Here is a 5,889-nt window from a genome sequence, read left to right on the forward strand (position 1 = left end):
CCAGGAGACGTAGCCCAAGAGTTTTGGGTGAAATCCATATTAAATTTGTTGTGTTATGTGTGTTGTCTATTATGTTTCTCTAACTGCTCAATTGTCTATATTATTCGCAATCTTATCGATCCATTGCACAAAGTAATATAGGAAAATCCATGCACATGAGTCTGTAATACCTTAAAAGTAATCGAAGATCTTAATTTCAGATCAATTGGGGATGATTCACCATTTTTGGAGTAAAAAAGTACAAAGATTAAAAAATAATAAAATAATAAAACTACTTTTTCAACTTGTATTTTCAACTTATCTCCCTAAGTTTTTACTCAAATTTCAAGTGGGAGTACTCATTGGATGAAAAATTTAATTCCTCATCCAAGGAGTACTCATGTTCCATACTTTCGATGGACCCTACTACACGAAAAATGAGGAATACATGAAAAAACGTGATTACTATCATGTTTTTCATGTATTTCTCATTTTTCGTGTAAAAGGGTCTATCAAAAGTATGCAACATGGGTACTCGGATGAGGAATCAAATTCTGCATCCAATGAGTGTTTTCGCTCAAAATTTGAGTAAACCCATATGGAGATAAGTTGAAAATACGAGTTGAAAAAATAGTTTTGTATTTTTTCCCTCTAAAATTCGATGATATAATCTAATCTTATTTTATTATTTCCACTATTATTTTATAATTTCCTTAGGAGGCCCATTTTAGACCTCAAAAATCCCCTAATGGACTTAATGGATTATTTGAGTGGAGCAAGGTATTTCATAAGATTGACTTGAAGAGTGGGTAATATAAAATCAGAATTCGTGAAGGGGATGAGTGGAAAATGGAATTCAAAATGAAGGATGGATTGCATGAGTGTCTAGTTACACCATTTCGATTAACAGTGCACTTAGTACTTTCATGAGATTGATCAACCAAGTACTGAATCCCTATCTTGGTAAGTTTTTCATAGTATATGTTGATGACATTTTAATTTTTAGTAAGACAAGGAAGAACATTTGGAACATATTAGGGTTGTATTTCAAAGGTTGAAAGAGGAAAATCTGATGATAAATTAGAAAATGTGTACCTTCATAAAGGAGTCAGTTTATTTGGGATTTGTAGTTTATGAAGAAGGGTTGAAAATGGACCCTGAGAAGATAAGGGCTATTGTTGATTAGATGTCACCAAGGAATATGTTTGAAGCACATAGTTTTCGTGGATTCACAAGTTTCTATCAGAAATTCATAAGAAAGTTTGGTGGAATTTGTGCCCCCATAATGAAAACTATGAAAGGCGTGAGAAAATAATTTAAATGGATAGTTGTAGTAGAAAATAATTTTCATTTGTTGGAAAGTAAAGTGATAGAGAAACGAGTCTTGGCATTGCCAAATCTTGAAAGAGTTTTCCAGGTTGATTTTGATGCAAGAGAAACAATTGTAGGAGGAGTTGTCAGTCAAGAAGGTTGACTAACAACTTACTTTAGCAAAAAGTTGAATGAAGCAAAAAAAAGTATTTCGTATATGATCAAGAATTTTATGAAATTGTGCAAGTAATCAAGAAATGGAGGCATTATTTGTTGAAAAAATAATTTGTGTTGTATATAGATCATCATGTACTATAAATCAATAAAAGGTAAGTTAAATCCATGACATTTGAAATGGGTTGAATTTTTGCAAAGTTATTCTTTTGTTTTGAAACACATAAATGATAGAGTTGTTGATGCCTTAAGTAGAAGGAATTTTTTGTTGAATGAGATGAAAGTAAATGTTGTTGGATTATATTCTTTGAGCGAGATATGTGAACAAGTTTTTGATTTTAAGCAAACATGGATGACATGCAAGAATCCAAAGGGAGTAGATCAAGCTCCATGGTTGGAGTATTTCATTCAATAGAACTTCTTGTTCAAATGAAAATGATTATGCATACCTCAAGGCTCCATGGGGGATAATTTGATCAGAGAAAAACATAGTGGTGGATTGGGAAGACATTTTGGAATTGATAAAATAATAGCTCTGCTGAATGAGAGTTATTATTGGCCCGAGATGAGTGTAGATGTAAGGAGTATGGTGCAAGGATTTATAATATGCTATCATGGGAAAGGAGTGAAGCATAGTATAGGAATGTATAGATCGTTTCCAATACCGAAAAGGTTGTGGGAACACATTAGTATGGATTTTTTTTTGGGCCTGTCTCAAACTCAATAAGGTAATGATTTAACTTTTGTTGTTGTTGATAGATTTTAAAAAATGGCTCACTCCATTTCATGTCAAAAGACTAGTTATGCCTCCCACGTAGCAAATTCATTTTTCAAATAAGTAGTTTGGTTACACGGATTTCCTAAAAGCATAATCTCAGATAGGGATGCAAATTTTGTTGGCCATTTTTGGCATACATTATGGAAGAAGTTGGACACATAGTTGAGTTTCAATTCAACATACCACCCACATACTAATGGTTAAACTAAAGCTTTGGTAACTTGCTGATGGAGATGGAGATGGAGGTCGAACATACCACCCATATAAGGAGATGGAGATCGAAGTGTTAAGTGTGCAAGTTATGGGTTATTAATTTATAATTTATATGAAACATGGATGCACTAGGGAGCATGGAAATGAATCAAATCCGAGAGATCTAAAATGAATACATATTTCTTGATCTATTTATGTTTTGATAGATCTATTATGATGGTAAGAATCTACATATAATGATGTGACTGTAACAATATGTATGCCGAGATTTGTGTCTGAAAAATGTTGTGTTATGCAACGAAAGTATAATTTAGTGATTTCATATTTGTACGTTACTTTTCCTCTGAGTGGTTGTGTGCATATTCAGATATGTCTCTACAGGGTCGCATGTATATTCTGTGAATTTATACTGTATGTTGAGATTTGTATGCGAGTGTTGTGCATGGTAAGCATGTACATACACTGATATGTTTTGTGGAAGTAACGTACATATACTAGGGTTTTGCAATATGGCCTATTGATGAAATTTGATCAGTTCCATCCTGATTATTGTTGTTTGTCGATGATGTCTCTATTATATCTCACAATGTTGACTGAGTTAAATGTGCAATGGTATATTGATTGGTAATTATGCTACAATATGGTGATATGCGTTTCGTTCAGTAATCTGTGAGTGGTTCAAGTAATATGTGACTGATGGAATGATATATGTATGGTTCAATGGCTGATGATTTTATGTTCAATATGCTAAGATCTATACACAGGTGTGATACACTGGAAACACGTATATACAAAGGTATGCTTCAGGACAATAGCACATACATTTTGAAGTATATCTGATTAGGGTTTTCTGTGACAACAATTGGTTTATATGATGCTGAACAATATATGGTTTTCTATGTTGATGAATGGTTGTGCATTGGTATGATTTGATGGTTTTTATCTGATATGGAATAGTTTGATCTAGTTGAAATGATTGGATAATATTCAGTGGTTTACTGATGTTATAGTGATTCAGTTGGTTCAATTATTATATTTCAAGTTTAGTATTCAGTTTGATATTGAGCTTAATGATGGGTGTGGTTCCAGTTTGAAAATATGATGAAAGTTGGCCTACAAGTTTTTATGTTTTGAGTTAGGTGGATCTAGCATGGAATATTATGAAATGTGATCTAGAGAGGTGTTTATTTTTCGATTTTAGTTAGGGAGTTGAAGCTTCCTTATAGTGGCAGTTGGTAAATTTATTCAAGGGGTAGGGGCTCCCTTCTAGTAAGAGCTGGTAAATGAGATCAGGGGGTTGGAGCTCCCTTCCAGTGCATGTTGGAAAATGAGGGAAGGTTGTAGCCTCAGTAGGTGGGTGCATGCATGCTGGTAAGAGTATGAGCTAGTAAAAGTTTGTAAGGAGTTTTCTTAATAATAAAATAAGAAGACATAGACAACGACAATAATGGTTTTCTCCCACATTGGGTTTCCACCTAAAAATCTTGGTGTTATCATGTGTTGTTTTGTTTCTTATGTGTGATGGTTTATTCTACTATTTACTGCATTATATATGTCTATTGAAATTAATGATGCACTGGTTATAGATAAATATCTTATAGAACTTATGAAGAATTAAATTAACTGATATACAATGTTTTCTTTCACTAAATTTGCATACATATGCTTTTTGTTTAAATTACATATAGAAATCAAATATGAAATGAATAGTTAAAGTGGTTTTAAAATATTGATTCACCCCCCCTCTCAATATTTTTCCGAACAATTGGTATCAGAGCAGGTCACTTCAGTTGAAGCTTAACGGTGTGGAGTGGATCAGGGACGATGGGAAAGACGCAAAAGACTCATGGAAACTCAAAGGAAGAAGTTAATTCATGAGAAAAATGGTAGTGATGCATCTGATGCTATATCAATATCTGCATTTATGGGTCAAGGACAATCTGCAGCAGAATAACAAGGAAAGTCAGAAACAATGGACAATAAAGGTATGTTTATGTTAAGTGACGATAACTATCAGGAATTGAAAGAAAAGATGAAGTCTAAATTAATAAACTTGGGTTCCAATATTTGGAATTTAGTATGTAATGGTTTCATTAAAACTCCTCCATCAAGTGAAGAATTACAAAATAATAATGTAGCATTAAATGAAATCATTGGTAACATACCTGATTCAACATTAGGAAAGGTTATGCACTATGAAACTACAAAGGAAGTATGGGATAATCTACAGGTCATTCACGAAGGGAAATCAAATGAAGATTGTTCATCAGGAGAACCATCAGGTAATCTTAATTCTCAAAATGTGTCAAAATATTAGTATGATGATAAAACAACCTCTTTTATGTCAGATGGAGTTACTGATTCAAAAGAAGACATGTTAGAGGAAGTTCGTAATCTTAGAAGAAAACTTTATTTTGTATTGAAAATGATTACCAATCTTAAGGATGAGTTATAGGCATATGATAACAGGGATAATGTTAAACCAGTAAATGTTGCAGTAGAATCTAAACAATATTACGAAGGACTTGAAGCTGAGATCGTCCCTCTAGGAGAATATTTTCAAAAGTCAAAAAAGACAAATGAAAAACTACTTCAAATACTTGAAGAACAAGAGAATGGGTGTTACACAGTATTTTGTCATGCCTCTTGCACTTTCCTATGACATACCCTGAAGTGCCCAAAACATGATCATTATATAGTGTACTCATCCATGTATAAAGTTCAGATCCCTCCTTTAACTTTTCTTGGAAAATATATAGAGCTTTCCTTGAAGAAATAGCTCTTAAAACCCTAAAATGAGGGTCATTTCCCTTATGAAGCTCAAAACCACGATGATCACCTATTGCACCATGTTAAGCCAGCGATGGCATCACTTTGTTCTATTTCATACCCCCGATGGTCTCAAGAAGGAAGTTTTCCCAAGGAGGATGAGAAGCTTCATGATCTAGAAGCTTCCATAGCAGCGAGCTAGAGGTTGAATCCTCTTAATTTGATCTCTTGGTCTCATCCCTATGAGCTACCTCCTTGAGATGTGGGCCTAATCCTGTCTTTGGAGGAGTCCTAACTCCCTCTCACAGTCTATAAATTCCTCCTCTCCCATTCCCAAATGGTTGGTCATGTTAGAGGCTGGGTTGATCTATGTCCATTTGCACCCCTATGCTGAGCTTGTGCTTAGAGGCTATTCATTAGACTTGGAGAAGGAGTGTTTGGACAGTTTCTTGGCTTGGACTTGGATTACCACTCAAGGAGATCCTTTCAACATCAAGGCTATGGTTGTAAGATTCTCTTTATTCTTTAAATAATATACAAATGTTGGTTAATCTTCCCAAAATATATATGTTCATGTATGTATTAGCTTGGCATTCCTTGATCAGCTAAGTAGGTTATTATTGGATTTGCTATTTTTTGGCACGCTTTGTTGTCTCTTGATCACT

The sequence above is a fragment of the Pinus tabuliformis genome, chromosome J (genome assembly GCF_031772625.1).
Source record: "Pinus tabuliformis cultivar Carrire ecotype Pingquan chromosome J, CPIR1, whole genome shotgun sequence".
In the NCBI taxonomy this organism is placed as follows: Eukaryota; Viridiplantae; Streptophyta; class Pinopsida; order Pinales; family Pinaceae; genus Pinus; species Pinus tabuliformis.